This window comes from Marmota monax, unplaced genomic scaffold, assembly GCF_021218885.2.
Source record: "Marmota monax isolate L192 unplaced genomic scaffold, Marmota_monax_Labrador192_F-V1.1 WCK01_AAM20220418_F8-fsc00002, whole genome shotgun sequence".
Taxonomy (NCBI): domain Eukaryota; kingdom Metazoa; phylum Chordata; class Mammalia; order Rodentia; family Sciuridae; genus Marmota; species Marmota monax.
Window position 1 is genome coordinate 28,582,376 of NW_026693571.1, and position 17,427 is coordinate 28,599,802.

At 39.6% G+C, this 17,427-nt stretch overlaps 1 protein-coding gene across 2 annotated transcripts in view; it reads right to left on the reverse strand.

Moving 5' to 3' along the window:
* The window catches only part of LOC124102595 (broad substrate specificity ATP-binding cassette transporter ABCG2), a 74,521-nt gene that overhangs the window by 2,820 nt on the left and 54,274 nt on the right, over nucleotides 1-17,427 (reverse strand). Inside the window, exon 4 of one of the 2 annotated variants that reach the window (XR_006854921.2) lies at nucleotides 9,619-13,235. The exons of the other annotated variant lie outside the window; for it this stretch is intronic. The gene's annotated coding sequence lies outside the window, so the exon portion shown is untranslated. Of the gene's footprint in view, nucleotides 1-9,618; nucleotides 13,236-17,427 lie in introns of those variants that run through there. 2 annotated transcript variants of the gene reach the window in all.

The following is a 17,427-nucleotide window of genomic DNA, read 5'->3' on the forward strand; positions in this document are numbered from 1 at the left end:
TCATCTTTAAGATGAATAAGTAGCTTTAGTACCGTTAATAGTCTAACATCTATGATTTACCATTGTTAATAAATAACAAATGTTTATTGTTGTATTAGAAGTATTAAATCTAAAACGTGTTGGAAAAACCAGTGTTATTTCTAGAGTAAAAAAGTTGTGATGACAGAAGAACATGTCTGATGAGCTTACTAAGTGAGGTTGTGGGCCTTACTGATACTTCTCTACTAGAGTGGCAAGAGCTCAAGAGTTTTAGGTGGAGGCTTCGGGCTTCAGATTAGTAGAAGACCAGGGCCCTGAAGATGTGGCTCTTGAGCTATTTCTGGGACATTGTTCTCTGAAGCCACTTCACTTCACAGGATGGCTCAGTTGTATATAATCTGGATGCAACAGACTCTCCTGAGGAGTTTTGCTACGACACACATGTCTGGCCCTGCCTTTCCTACTACAGCAGTACCTGCACAGCCACCCACCCCCATGAGGAACTCAGCAGGGCTGGATTTGGCCATTTCCAAGGTCTTTTCACTTCTGAAATCTTTAGACTTATGGTTTAGCAATTATTGTATCTGTCCCTGCACAGGATCCCCTGACATATACTTTGTTATTTCCATATGTCATCTTCATTCTAACCTTTATCAGTAATAGGAAAGTATTTACCAGTACTATGAAAGTGTTTTTAAACTCTTTTATTGAAGGGCTTTGTAACAAAAAGGACAGTGCAGTGAATTACCATAAAATGAAGACACGTGAGCAACCACCAGTGCAGGTCAAGAAGGAGAACACAGCCAGCACCTGGAGTCAGGCAGAAGCAGTGATGGGGGAGGTTGAGTGCAGGGCTCCTGTGTGCTGGTCACATTCTACTTTTTTTGCAGAGGGAACTACTGGGGATTCAATTTAGGGACACACAACCACTGAGCCATATCCCCAGCCCTTTTTTTGGTATTTTATTTAGAGATGGGCTCTCCCTGAGTTGCTTATGCCTCGCTGTTGCTGAGGCTGGCTTTGAACTGGAGACCCTCCTGTCTCAGCCTCCGGGGCTGCTGGGATTACAGGTGTGTGTCACCACACCCGAACACATTCTACTTCTTGACCTGGACTGGTGGTTGCACACGTGTCTCACTCCATGGGTTGTTTTTGAAATGACTCTGTACTTTCCTCTCTGTTGCTTTATCAGAGCATCAGTGCAGCTCAGATTTGTGTTCTAGTTGCACATATAGAGACTTAACCTTCTTCCCACTTTTTTTTTAGCTCTATGTACATCTTTATTAGAAAAGAAATTAACCATTACCATTAGTTACCACAGAATGAAATTAACAATCTTGCAATTCTAGAGACAAACTTCACAGTAAGGGAGTCTTATATTTCCAACTTCTCTGTGTGTGTGTGTGTTATTTAGGACAGTGTTTCTCAAAATTTGGCTCCTTTCAGACATACTCTTGGGATTTGTTGGGACATATAAGTTTTCTACGCTAATGTTTTAATCTTATATTTTAATTTTGCTGGAATCTAAATCCAATGATACACAGTTGTTCAGAGTGATCTGAAACCATCTTATCTAAGTGTTGCCACATGTTTGCCTCTTGCCCTGCTGCCTCTAGCCACATGACCCTGGTGACCACATGACCAACCAACTTTTCCTCACAGGTTCTCAAATTGGGTCCTCATGCCCTTTCAGAATTGTGGAATGTTTCCAATGAGATGTGTGAGATGGCAAGGTGAGAACAATGGCTCTACACAGTGACCCTGAAGGTTAGATGGGGTGGGTTAGGATTGAAAAAACACACTCAAAATATCCAGGGATTTCATGATACAAATTGCATAAAGTCATATTCAGCAAAATAATTTCAGCTGATGGGAAATGGCAGGAAACCAATTGTAGATTCATCCTTGGAGCATCTGGATAAATACGGTTGAGAAACACTGGCTAGGAGGTAGAGGCAATGCTGGCACACACAGAATGGTTAATAAGAAACACAAGCTAAAGAGAAAAAAATTTTTTTTTGGATCAGTGAATACTAAACCAGAACTTGTCATGGTTTTCTGGAACCCAAAGGACCAATCTAGAAGAAAATCAGGATGTTCCATCAACCTTCTTAGCCCTGTGGTTAGGGACAAGTTGGTCCACTTTTTAATATGGAGGCAAATGAAGAAAAAGCCATTTGTGCTAAAAAATCCCATCCACCAGGAAATGCTGTCCATCTTCGGTGCTGCCATCCAGCTCTATAGGAGGATATTGGTGTGGACATCTGCTCCACTGTAAATACTTCAGAGCTCCGATCTGCTTCAGCTGCGTCAGATTCCCCGCTCTCTTGCATAGTTATTAGATCACTGCATCCGCCTATACAATCTTTACCAATAAAAACCCGAGGTACCGTTCTCACACCTGTGAGCTGTTGCAAATAATCTTATATTTCATTTGTGTCACCGGTGGCTGTGATATCGACAAATTCCAGAAGCCCTTGTTTGAAGGGCAGTTGACTGAGGATCTCCTGGGTCTTTCTGCAGTAGGGGCAGGTGGGCTTGATGAACACAACGACCTTCCCTGGCTGGATTTTGCCATTCTCAAACTCCTGAGCCATGTGGACAGGTTGTAGTCTCCTGGGAGGAATCCTCAGTTGCAGGTATTGCTCGGAGTGTTAAGCCGCCTTCTTCCCACTTTTAATAAATGCTTAACTGTGAAATAATTTTAGTTCTACAAAAAAGTTGCAAATATAGGAAAAAAGTTGCAACAGTATAGAAAATTTCTGTGTGATGATTTCAGGTTCCAGTTCAGGAGATTATATTACATCTAGCTACCCTTCTTGAAGCAAATGCTTTAGGAATAAGTGAGCTGGGATAAGTGGGATAGGAACCACTTAAGGCTGTGGTAATCTTGGCACATCATTTAGCACATCAGTGGTGTCCTTCCATATTGCTGCAATGAGTTTGGGGACAAAGCTTGATATTTTTATGTTTGAACTTTAAGGAACATATTTTTGTTTTTATGATATTTGATTAATGCATCATCTCACAGTGTAATATGTTTTCCTATTTATTATATGAATGTCTAGGTGAATAATTTTTTTCTGTTTTTGGTACAATCCTGTTTTTTATGTAATCATACCTTACTCACAGTACCCTGTATACATGATTCCTTATTACACAGAGAAAAAATATACATTTATACTTGATGCACAAAATATACCCACCAGAACAAAGAACACAAAGTTACTAATGCTAACTTTTAAAATAAGAATTTAATAAGAATAGTATATATTTACATATATACTATTTTATTTATCCCCTATTGCATTGTAATTGCCTTTTTATATATACATTTTTATTTTGGTAAGAAACACATAACAAAATTGATCTCCTTTTTAAATTAAGGAAGTTTGTAAAAGTATGTGCTCATTTCCTAAAAAAGTAGAAAGCAAAATGTTAATTTATAAATATTTACTTAATAACAGGTATATATTCTTTTCAGTTTTATTTTTATATTTTCTTGGATGTCAGAATGAATCATGGGAACAAGTCAGTTTGATTTAAAATAAAAGAAACCACAGGGCCAAGTGAATTCTAGTTGCTATTTATACTCTAGTTACTCTTATCAGGCTGTAAAGCAAGAATGCAAGAAGACTGCTGGCATGGAAGGCTTTCTGGGGAGTTGGGAAGGAAGGCAGAATTGGGAGCAAAAGCTAGTAGTTTGGAGAGAGATGTTCAAAACAAAGTGCACACCTACCTCTTTCCTTGTCTTTGAAGCCATACTCCATGATCTTTAGGTTTGAATTTTACTAACATGTAAAGCATTAATAGATATTTGAAAAGTAGCATCTCTCGCTCATAAGATGTCTTTGGCCTACTCCAGTGCTTGCTCAATGGGCTTTAGGACAGAATTGTCTAGGTGGCAGGGAGGAAGCGTTCATTGTGTTCTGTGACAGCTGGGGCTGTCACCAAAACTGATGTACTGAGGGCTATTGCTGGTGCTTGAGCTGTCAGCAGGGCTGATGCTGAACTCCCTCCATGGTCCTGCCCTTTCTGGAAACCAGACCAGCTAGAAACTTTGTGGCAAGATGACAATATTCAGTGACTGAATGATTGATTGTCCCCAATGTCAGTGAGGATCAGTGTCTTGGACTATAGGTCCTAAAGATGGCATTAACTTTGCAGAAATGTTTTTGTATTATCTATGGCTATTTTTTTTTTGCCCTTTGATAGCCAAGTAGTTGTGACAAAGACTAAATTATCTACTATCTGTCCCTTTATATTTAGTTTGTACACCCCTACATTAAACCAAGGAGTTCTGCTCCCAATAGTTGGAATATTTAGGCCCATGAACCAAGCAATAGTGGTGTCTCTCCATATCATTTACATTAACTCACTTGTAGAATTTATGTTCCCATCTCTGCAGCTTTTGGCCCAGTTGGATTAAAGATTCTGAATCCTGAAGAGTAAAGGGAGAGATGGACCTACAAATGTAGTAAGCGTTCCATAGAGTCACATTGTGTCTGCTACTTGGCCACTTAGGAACTTTCACACAGTGGAAGAGCAGTGAACAAAGGAGTTAAGTACTGGCTTTTCCTGTCATCTTGAAGGTTCTGGTTACTGCTGCATAATGGGCGGCGAATTCACAGAGGCAACTTGGTGTTTCCTTCAGCCTTCAGGACTCCAGTTTGCTTAGTAGAGCTGAAGTATTGGCCAAGAATGAGGAAAAGATAGTAGAAAAGAGAGGTAATAAATAGTGATCACAGCCTGTGAGGGGCAGTAGCAAAAACCAGTTAGTTTTTAAAAAAAAAATATTTTCTCAGTTGTTGATGGAGGTGATATGAGGTGCTGAGAATTGAACTGAGCACCTCACACATGCTAGGCAAGTACTCTACCACTGAGCCACAACCCCAGCCACAGAAACCAGTTAATTTTATGAACCCTCTGGTATTTTGTTTTCTGGAAAATATAAATGACTTCTCAGTCAAACAGTCTAGAGTGGAATTCAGGTGGATGTAAGTGGTGTGATGGATGGGCTGAAGTGGGTGCTGTCGGTGCAGTCATATCTCCTCTGTGCTCCTCCATGTTTGGTTGCAGCTGTGGTGGACAGTTCCATATGAGCTGAGATAATTCAGACAGCATCTGTCCTCCAGCTGCACCACACCTCTCTCCACTTCTCTGCTCTTAGACCTGCTCCTAATCTGGAAGATACTTAGCTTTTATGCAAGCATAGCTGGAAGGTGCAGGGGTTAACACCCCATGAGCACCCACAACCAACAGGTATCAGGCCAAGGAGAAATGCCCCAAACTTACTGTTTTTCAGTGATTATGGGGGCATTCCTTTCTACTGTCAGAGAGGAATTCAGCCCCTGCTGCCTACAGAGACCAAGTCAACAGCATACCTGTGTATAGGTTTTCCTGACTCACTATGTTTTTTATTCCAGTTTCCTAATAAACCTCCCAGATAAGCTACCTATAACAAGTTCTTGTCTCAGCTCTTCTTTCAAATTATTATGTTATGGTTAGATATTAGGTATCCCTTAAAAGTTCATGTGTGATACAATGCAAGGGGGTTTAGAGGTAAAATGATTGGGTTATGAGAGTCTTAACCTAATCAGTGAATTAATTCCCTAATAAGGATTAACTGGGTGGTAAACCTAGGAATGTACGGTGTGGCTTCAGTAGGTGGGTTAGTGGGGACTGTGTCTTTAGGGTATATATTTGTCTTTGGTGGGAAGAGAACTTTCTCTGTGCTTCCTGGTGCCATGTTCCCAGATGCTTTCCTCTGCCACACACTTGAGCCACGATGTTCTGCTTCACCTCAGGCCTCAAGGAATGGAGTCAGCCATCTATGAACTGAGACCTCTGAGACTGTGAGCCCCAAATAAACTTTTCCTCCTTCAAATTGTCTTGTCAAGTCTTTTGTTAACAGCAGTGAAAAAAGGTGACTAAAATGGAAACAGGTCCCAAGAAGTGGGGTTATTATTGTGACTATGTGGTTTGGAAGCTTTTTGGAATTTGTGGGAGAAATTTTGAAAAGTTTAGAGATGCAAGATGGAAAAGCTTTAGAATTTTGTAAGCAGAACTTGATGGGCAATTCTGGTGGGTGCTCAAAAGGCCAGAATGCTGATAGGACTCCAGACAGTAAAGACTGGACTCATGAGGTTTTAGAGGAAAAAGGGGAGTGTATTCTGTCAGTGGCCAGGCTGACGAAATGAGCTGGGTTCAGAGGAGTTGGCTGTACCAATAACTATGAAAACAGCGAAGAAACCACACAAGCACGAAAATACCTTTTTCTCAGTTGCTTGGGTCGGGGACTACTCTGAGACCTCAGATATCAGCTCCCATGCTGGAGGGCAAGGGGAGCAAGGGAGGCAAGAGGAAAGAGAGCAAGCACACCCCAAACCCCTCTATTTATTGGGGGGAAGGACATTCGATAGAAAGTTCCACCTAAATAAGTCAAGGGATTGGGTTTTGAAGGGTGGAGTCTTGCTTGGTGATGTCTGTGGTCAGCAGATTGACTGACATCTTAGTAAATTACTCCCATCTCGGGTGCTGTGTGGGATTACAGGCAGAGCAAGAGAAAAGGCACACTTGTGTGGCACAGCCCAATCAGCGTGCAACACCAGACCAGTCCCCTCATACTCTCAAATGCACATAGCTTGCACACACCGCCCTTGGAAGGCTCACAACAGTATTGGAAATTGAACTAGAGGCCATTCCTATTACATTATGGCTAAGACATTGTCTACATTTTCTGCATGTACTGAGACTTTGAGGCTCAATTTATTTATTTTTTTCAACCAAGAGATTTTATTGGGGAACTGCCTGAAGGAAAAGAGAGGCAGAGAGCAGAGAGAGGAGAGGAGGAGGGCAGAGAGAAAGAGAAAGAGGAGAGAGAGAAGAGGAAGCAGGCAGAGAAAGAAGAGGAAGAGGTAGAGAGAAAGAAAGGAAGAGGGCAGAGAAGAGGAAGAGGGTAGAGCTTGAGGCTCAATTTAAATGTGATGAACAAATTAATCTGGTGGAGAAACTTTCAAGAAAGCACAGCCTTCATGAGGTGGAATTGGCATTGCTGGCAGGTTTTAGCCAAGTTTATTGCGATAATCAGGAGCAGACAGCAAAGCAGAAGGATTTGAAAAACTTGCAGTTTGACCAAAAAACTGTGGGTAAAACTTGGGCTAAGAAAGCTGCAGCTTTCAAAGACATTAGAGCCACTGAGGACGTGCTAACAGCATATTGAGAGACAATAAGAAAGATGGCCTGTCAAGGGTACGAAAGTAAAAATTCCTTTGAAAAGAGACAACGTGGGAGCACCCTATCTGTAAGAGGTGGTGGTGGGGATGGTGGCTAGGAAGTTGTTTCACCATGCTCAGCTGAGGGGCACTCAGAGGCTGGCTGCAGCCAAGGTCCCTCGAGGCTTGATCTGGTGACAGACCTTGAGATCAACCACAGGTGCTGGTTCTGCAGGATTGCAGGGTGCTGAGGATATGGAGTCAAGGAGGCTTCCACCAAGATTTCAAAGGAAGGCCTTGGAGGCCAGGTAAAGCACATCAGGGTTGAAGTCCCTGTGGGGAGCCCCTGTGGGGAGTCCCTGAAGATGTGGGAAGGAAGCTGAAACTGCAGGGGAGACCTCCAAGATTAAGAGATGCCAGTAATGTGGCAGTAATGTGGAATGTCTGCCGGTGTAAGCTGCAGGAATCAATTCTGTGCTCAGGCACAGACAAACCAAGAGAGAGGCCATGTGGGCTGCAACTGAGAAACTGATGTGACTCCATTTTTGAGAACCCAGCCTCTACCTCAGAGCAAAGCCTGTCCAAGGAAGGGGGCAAGACCCTTGTCTTTGGAAAAACCCACAAAGCGCTCCTAGGCACATACCCACCCTGCTGAGTTGTTTGAAAATAACTGGAGAGATCTGAGGCGCCAGGTGTCCCTAATTCAGTCAGGCTAGGTGAGGACACATAGAAACCCCTAGCAACCACCAATCAACATGAGACAGGAAAAAAATACATGGGATACCAGATGACACCCCCCGCCCCCCAGTAGTTTATGGTGGTTGATAACATGTTGGGAAACCATGTAGTTCAACACGTACACCCCTTGTGGCTTAAACCAATCAGTTCAAATGAATCCCCCTCTTGTACTAACCAATCACCCTTACCCAACTTGTTCCCGCCAGTGAATGTACTAATCAATGTTAAGAGTTGTTGTTTGATTTTCCAGTGGTGTGAAGTGATTTGCTGTGTGATGTTGTGACGCACAGAGTATCCCCCCAAAACCTATAAAATCTCACTAAACAAAGGACCAGGACTCACTCCCTGGGACTGCTGCATTGTGAACGGTTATGAGTCCAGGCTCGAGCTCGCAATAAAGACTCTTGTGTGATTGCATCGGATTTGGCTCTTGGAGGTCTATTGGGGTCCCACGAATCTGGCATTACACAACCAGCAAAGCCACAAGGGCAAAGCTACACAAGCCCTTTGGAGAGAATATCAGGATGCCATGTGCTCCAGATGCCAGACATAGAACTATCAGACTTGTTTGCACAGCTGGATTTCAGTCTTAATTTGGTCGAATCCCTTCTTTCTATGCCTCTCTTTTCCCCTCATGGAATGGAAATTTATAAATTGGATATATGTCAATTGCTTTTGATTTTTACAAAGGCTCACAGTGAGAATTTGCCTTGAGTTTCAAGGGAGACTTTGGACTTAGACTTTTGGGCAATCTTGGAACTATTGAGATTATAGGGACTCCTGAAAATGGACTAAATGTATTTTGCATTGTGAGATGAGCATGAACTTTTGGGAAGCAGGGATAGAATGTTATGGTTTAGATATTAGGTGCCCCCAAAAACCTCATGTGTGAGACAATGCAAGAAGGTTCACAGGTAAAATGATTAGATTATGAAAGTCTTAACATAATCAGTACTGAATTCCCTGATATGGATTAACTGGGTAGTAATTGAAAGCAGGTGGGGTATGGCAGGAAGAGGTTCATCACTGGGGGAACATGCTTTGGGGGTAAATATTTGTCCTTGTAAAAGGAGAATTCTTTCTGCTTCCGGGTGACCATGTCCAGAGCCACTTTCCTCCATGACACTCTTTCGACTTGATATCTTGCCTTATCTGGAGCCCTGAGGAATAGAGTCAGCCCTCTATGGACAGAGACATCTGAAACCTTGAGCCCCCAAATAGATATTTCCTTCTCTAATTGTTCTTATCACATATTTTGGGCACAGCAGTGAAAAAGCTGACTAAAACAGAACACAAATTGAAACACACACACTCCCGTTAAGGACAGAAACAAGCATGTCTCCTGTGAATGCCATTCCCAACAAGACACTATCTTTATGTATAGGAGAGATGGATAGGGCCTGGCATGGTGGTACATGCCTGTAATCCCAGTGGTTCGGTGGCTGAGGCAGGAGGATTGCGAGTTCAAAGCCAGCCTCAGCATAAGTGAGTGCTAAGCAACTCAGTGAGACCCTGTCTCTAAGTAAAATACAAAATAAGGCTGGGGATGTGGCTCAGTGGTCTAGTATCCCTGAGTTTAATCCCTTACCAAAAAAAAAAAAAAAAGAGAGAGAGAAGGACAGGATGTTCTATAGATAACACAAAGAATCATCACAAATACAGAGCTAGTAAAGAAGTTCAACAAATGTGCCGGATGTAAGATTTTTTAAAAAATTAGTTATTTTCCGTTATAATGGTCATATCAAACTGAAAATATAATAAAAGACAAAGCATTTTCATCATAGCAAAACCACCATAAAATAGTAGTAAAATCATAGTGGCAACAAACATTCATATTTCTTAACGCATAACATATTTAAAAATTTAAGAAACAAAGTATATAAGGAAGGATCTGGATGAATGGAATACTATCACGTTTCTGATGTTATAAAGATGACAACTCTCTTCAAACCAATACATTCAACACAATTCCACTTAAATTTCTGTAGAATATCTTTTTTTCTTTTTCTTTTTTTTTACTCCCAGGAACCAATCATACTTCTTTGAACATTTGTGTGGGAAAATACAGTTTATAAAAATAACAATTGATTTGGCAAAACAAAAGCATAGAAAAAACAAAGAGAGATCACCTGACTATATATAAAGATATATCACTTCACTTTTATGGATCTATATAGAAGGAAAATTAGTTCACAACCAGACATATGTACAAGTGAATTTGAAGCTAGGCATGGTGGTATTCACCTGTAATCCCAGCTACATCAGAGGCTGAGGTAGGATGATTGCAGTTCAAGGCCAGAGCAGTGTAGTAAGACCTTTTCTCAAGAAGAAAAAAAAAATGTGAGCTATGGGGAATGTAACTCAGTGGTAGAGTGCTGGCCTAGTATGTTCAACTTTCTGTGTTTGATCCCTAGTATCTTAAAAAACAAAATTAAAGCAAAACAAGAAAATCCAGTGAATATGAACTGTATCAATGATACCATGAACTAGTAAAAAAATGCCTTTTTAAATAGAGTGTTGACAAAACTGGCTCATTATATGAAGAAAAATACCTATGGATTATGTTATACAAAGTCACTATTAACATATAGTCTATGTGAAAGTTTAATAAAAAGTTTAATAAAGAAGAACATCAGGACCTTATGAAGATCTCTTTAAGACTCCCTAAAACCCAATATAACCAAAAAAAAAAATTGAAGGATTTGACTGTATGAAAATGAAGGCAACATTGTCAAACTTACCAAATAGAGGACAGGTATTAACAGTGTCCAGGACTGATAAGGGATTAATACTAAAAGGATTAATAATAAAGCCATACAAGAGATTTTTACAATCAACAAAAATGACCTTGACTCAACTGATAAACAGAGGATGAACAAAAACATCCTTGTTTACCATTAAACCAAAATATATAAGCATGTGAGTAGGCAATTTATAAAAAGGGGAACAAGAGCTTAACAACTGTATGAGGGGATGATCAACCTTATTAGGAATCAGAAATGCAAAGTAAAATGAAGTCTTACTTTAAGACCATTCCTTTAAGAGATGAGGAAGCTGGATCATACCGATGCTGCTGAAGGTGTGGTTAAAACTGGTATCCTCAAGCTCCTATTGGAATTAAAGACTGGGAAGTCACTCTATGGGCAGCCTGACAGATCTGGGGAAAAGTATCTATACACTGGGGTTCCAGCACTCCAAATCCTATTATATACCCACAGAGAAACTTGTGAAAGTCAACAAGGGAATTGTGTATGTACAAAAATGTTTAAGTGGAGGCATTAGAAGCAACTGTTCACTGCAGGTCTGGGTGAATAAAATATGATGGTGGCTTGCTACGAATTACAACACAATCATCAGAATAACTTGGTAGAACAATGTAATGCAAAATACACCTTAATAACATAATATAAGGGAGACATTATCTATACTAAAAATCCACTTATTTAAACATATATCCCAAATTATCAGAATTGGCTGATATGAGGGAAAAGACAAGAAATGGGTGTAGTCTGGAAATGAAGAAGAAAATATAATAGACATGAACTGAATAAGATGTCTAGTATTGGAGTTGATGTGAAAAACATATGGCACAACATACTTCAAAAATATACATTGTGGCTGGGGATATAGTTCATTAGTGGAGCATTGAGCATTGTTTTTTAATCCGTCTCTGATTTTATATGGACATTCACATTCAAGGGTGGGACCTGATGTCCCCTTCTAGTCATTCCTACTTGGTGCCTAGTTTTTGTTTCAAGGTATTCTCTCCCATTTTCTATGTGTTAAAGTATTTTTGAAGGTTGAGGGGGTCAGTTTTTGTGCAGAGGTTGTCACTTTGGTGTGTTGTTTCAGCTATGGAGTCTCTACTACATGATCTCATAATGTACCAGTTGCTTCCCAGCCCCTTCGGGAAAAGGGAAAGCAAGGCAATAACAACAATGGTGGTGATCAACATACAGCATTAGAATAAATGTTTGGTGTCTACTGTGGCATGTACACTAATAACTACCACATAAAGAGGACTGGCAGGGTCAGTCAGCATTTAGCAACAGCAATAACAATCAGTGAACACGAACTAGATATTGCATTAAAGTATACAGCAGATGTCAACTGTGCCCTCCCTAGTAGGAATAACCAAAGCAACATGAAAGATGGGGGCATGAATTATATAAATTAAATCATTCTTAAAGGTAAAATTATAGCTCATTAAGAGAGAAGAAAATGGGATAGGAAGGAAAAAGAAAGTTTAAAATATTCAAAAACTGCATGACCAATGTGATTCTGCAACCTGTACACTCAGAAAAATGAGAAATTATACCCTATCTGATTCAAATGTATGATATGTCAAGATCATTGTACTGTCATGTGTAACTAATTAAAACAAATAAAAAAGAAAAAATATTCAAAAGCCAAACAGTTAATCAGGAAAGAGGTAATTAGAGATGTCTATAAAGAAGCAGTAAGAAATAGCAAAAAGAAGTAAAATAAACAATGAGAGACAGAGACAAGAAGCATATTTGGTTATTGCAGGAGGAAGAGAGAAGGAAGAATAAGAGAAATAAAAACAAGAACCAAAACAAACAACAAAAAGATAAATCAGAGCATAACAGCAACAGTCAAAAGTCAAAACAAGGTGAAATAAAAGGTTTAGCAAAGAAAAAGAAGGAAAAAGTGATAAAAATGAAGAGAAAAAGGTATACATGAATATCAACAAGCCAATCAGCACACCTTAACACACATACACATGCACACTAGTACTCATACTTGATAGAAAAAGAAGAAAAAAATATCTTAGGGGCAGAGAATAGAGGAGGAAGGAGAAGGGATGGGAAAGTGGAATGAAATTGACCAAATTATGCTGTGTACAAAATATGAATATATCACTGTGAATTGCATCTTTATCTATAAAGCACTAATTTAAAAAAGTATGAATAAATAAAAGCCAAACCAGTAGAATAGAGGAAGGGGAACAGGGTGAGGGAGAAGAGGAGGGAAAGGGGAATTACTGGGGACCAAAGTGGAGCAAACTATATTTCATGCATGTAAGATATGTCAAAATGGACCCCAATACTATGTAGAACTGTAATGCACCAATAAAAGCATAAAAATGAAGAGATTATCTCTGCTGAGGTGGTCAAAACTGTTGACAAGAATGGATGTTCACTGCTTATGTCTCACTGTCCTTTCTGTTTCTTCTTGGGCTGTGTACTTCTTTTGAAGAGTGAGGATTGCAGGTTGTTAAACCCTTTTTCTGTGAGTTGCTTACGAAGTTGTCATCTGGAGTGGTATGAAAACTACAGAACACTAAAGAAAAAAATGGAAAAAGACTTCAGAAGATGGAAAGATCTTTCATGCTCTTGGATAGGCAAAATTAATATTGTCAAAATGGCCATACCACCCAAAGCACTATACAGATTCAATGCAATTTCAATTAAAATCCCAACATCATTCCATTTAGAAATAGAAAAAGCAATCAGGAAATTCATTTGAAAAAATAAGACACCCAGAATAGCCAAAGCAATCCTCAGGAAGAAGAGTGAAGCAGGAGGCATCACTATACCAGACCTTAAACCATAGTACAAAGGTATAGTAACAAAAATGGAATGGTATTGGCACCTAAATAGACATGCAGACCAATGTAGAGAATAGAAGATACAGAGATAAACCCACATAAATACAGTTATCTTATATTAGACAAAAGTACCTAAAACATACATTGGAGAAAAGATAGCCTCTTCAACAAATGGTGCTAGGAGAACTGGAAATCCATATGCAGCAAAATGAAAATAAACCCCCATCTCTCACCATGCATAAAACTCAACTCAAAGTGGATCAAGGACCTGGGTACTAGACCAGAAACCCTGCGCCTAAAAGAGGAAAAAGTAGGGGGCTTAAGTTGTGGCTCAGTGGTAGAACACTTGCCTAGCACGTGTGAGGCACTGGGTTTGATTCTCAGCACCACATATAAATAAATAAATAAAGGTCCATCAACAACTAATAAAAATTTTTAAAAAATTAAATAAAAGTGGGCCCAAATCTTCATCACATTGGATTAGGCCTTGATTTCCTTAACAAGACTCCTAAAATACAAGAAATACAATCAAGAATTGATAAATGGGATGGAATCAAACTAAAAAGCTTCCTCTCAGCAAAATAAACAATCAACGAGGTGAAAAGAGAGCCTACATTTTTTTTTTAATTTTTTATTGTTGGCTGTTCAAAACATTACATAGTTCTTGATATATCATATTTCACAATTTGATTCAAGTGGGTTATGAGCTCCCATTTTTACCCCATATACAGATTGCAGAATAACATCAGTTACACATCCATTGATTTACATATTGCCATACTAGTGTCTGTTGTATTCTGCTGCCTTTCCTATCCTCTACTATCCCCCCTCCCCTCCCCTCCCCTCCCCTCCCCTCCCCTCCCCTCTTCTCTCTCTGCTCCCTCTACTGACATTCGTTTGTCCCCCTTATATTATTTTTCCCCTTCCCCTCACTTCCTCTTGTATGTACTTTTGTATAACTCTGAGGGTCTCCTTCCATTTCCATGCATTTTCCCTTCTCTCTCCCTTTCCCTCCCACCTCTCATCCCTGTTTAATGTTAATCTTCTTCTCATGCTCTTCGACCCTACTCTGTTCTTAGTTACTCTCCTTATATCAAAGAAGACATTTGGCATTTGTTTTTTAGGGATTGGCTAGCTTCACTTAGCATAATCTGCTCTAATGCTACTACCAGCAGAGTAGAACACTTAGAAGACAGAACAGCAGACAATGAAGATAAAGTATTTCAACTTGAAAAGAACATAGACAGCTCAGCAAGACTGTTAAGAAACCATGAGCAGAACATCCAAGAAATATGGGATAACATCAAGAGACCAAATTTAAGAGTCATTGGGATACAGGAAGGGACAGAGTTTCAAACCAAAGGAATGAGCAATCTATTCAATGAAATAATACGAGAAAACTTCCCAGACTTGAAGAATGAGACAGAACCCCAAATCCTAGAAGCCTACAGGACGCCGAATGTGCAAAATCATAAGAGACCCACACCTAGACACATTATAATGAAGATGCCCAACATACAGAATAAGGAGAGAATTTTAAAAGCTACAAGAGAAAGGAAGCAGATCACGTTTAGGGGTAAGCCAATCAGGATACCAGCTGATCTTTCAACACAGACTCTGAAAGCTAGAAGATCCTGGAATAACATATTTCAAACACTGAAAGAAAATGGGTTCCAACCAAGAATTGTGTTTCCAGCGAAATTAAGCTTCAGGATGGAAGATGAAATTAAAACCTTCCACGATAAACAAAAGTTAAAAGAATTTGCAGCTAGAAAACCATCTCTTCAAAACATCCTTGGCAAAGCATTACAGGAAGAGGAAATGGAAAATAACAATGAAAACCAGCAGTGAGAGCCTACATTTTGGGAGCAAATTTTTGCCACGTGCACATCAGATGGAGCACTAATCTCCAGGATATATAAAGAACCCAAAAAACTTAACACCAAAAAACCAAACAACCCAATGGATAAATGGGCTAAAGAGCTGAACAGACACTCCTTAGATACAATTGATCAACAAATATATGAAAAAATGCTCAACATTTTTAATTAGTAATTAGAGAAATGCAAATCAAAACTATCCTAAGATTTTATCTCAATGCCAGTCAGAATGGCAGTTATCAAGAATACAGAGAACAATAAATGTTGACAAGGATGTAGGGGCAAAGGCACACTCATGTATTGCTGGTGGGACTGCAAATTGGTGCAACCAATCTGGAAAGCAGTATGGGGAGTCCTTAGAAAACTTAGAATGGAACCACCATTTGACCCAGCTATCCCACTCCTTGGTCTATACCCAAAGGACTTAAATTCAGCATACTATAGTAAAACAGCCACATCAATGTTTATAGCAGCTCAATTCACAATAGCTAAACTGTGGAGCCAATCTAGATGCCCTTCAATAGAAAAATGGATAAAGAAACTGTAATGGAATATCACCCAGCATTAAAAGAGAATAAATTTAAGGCATTTGCAAGTAAATGGATGGATTTGGAGAATATCATGCTAACTGAAGTAAGCCAATCTCCAAAAAAAATCAAAGGCTGAATGTTCTCTCTGATAAGTGGATGCTGATCCATAATTGGGGGGTGGGGAGAGCATGGGGAAAACAGAGGAACTTTGATGGGGCAAAGGGGAGGGCAGGATGAGGAGGGTGCATGGGGGCAGGAAAGATGGTGGAACAAGATGGACATCATTACCATATGTACCTATATGACTGCACATATGGTGTGATGCTACATCATGTACAACCAGAGAAATGAAAAGTTGTGCTGCAATTGGGGACAATGAATCAAAATATATTCTGCTGTCAAAAAAAGTATATGAAATATTTAGAGAAGAAGTAAAAGTTAATAAAACAATAACAAACAAACAGCTGGACAGTGTGCCGTGTTGCACACCTGTAATCCCAGCAGCTCTGGAGGCAGGAGGATCAAAAGTTCAAAGCCAGCCTCAGCAACTCAGTGAGGCCCTAAACAATTCAGTGAGACTATGTATGTCTCAAAATAAAGTAGAAAAAAAGGGGCCTGGGGGTGTGACAAAGTGATTAAGTGCTCCTGAGTTCAATCTGCAGTACAAAAAAAAAAAAAAAAAAAAAAAAAAGAAAAGAAAAAAGAAAGAAAAGACAGCTTGTTCTTGGCAAGATAAGTTTTGCAATAAATCAATCTTTCAAGCTCAAGCTGAGTAATGTGCTTGTCATGACACTTCATTAAGTGTTTTCTTATTGAATTCTCATATAGTCATTAGCCCATCAGGAGCCTTAGGAGGTCAATTTTATTCCAAAGGTATTGAGAGTATAGTCAAAAACCCATTCCAGAGCTCTCTGTCCACAAAGCCTGTGCCATCAGCCTTGAGTTTCCATGGCTGCCTTCCCTGGTAAGTGTCTGTACTCAGGGACTAAATGGTTGGAGATTCCCCCAGGGAATATTACAGCCAAAGGTAGACAAGTCTACCAAGTGCCTTCGTTTTCTCATATGAAATGGGTTTGATGCTATCTTGAGTTTAAAAAAAAAAAAAAAAAATATATATATATATATATATATATATATATAGGTTGTAGGTGGATACAATACCTTCATTTTATTTATTTACTTTTATGCGATGCTGAGGATGGAACCCAGCGCCTCACACATGTGAGGCAAGTGCTCCACCACTGAGCTACAACACAGCCCTATCTTGAGGTGTTTTGAGAGTAATAAATGAGATAATATATGGATGAACAGGTAATTTTTCTGGCACAGAGAAGTGGCACAGAGTAGTGGTTATGAGATGATGAAAGATTTTGGAAATGATACTAGAGATTAAAGGTGTGCTTATGCTTTGAAGAAGCTAGAAAAAGGGGCATGAGAGAGTATAATCACTTTCGTAAATTGGATAAATATCTTTCATTATTATTCAGTGTTTGCCTCCTAATACTATGAATTTT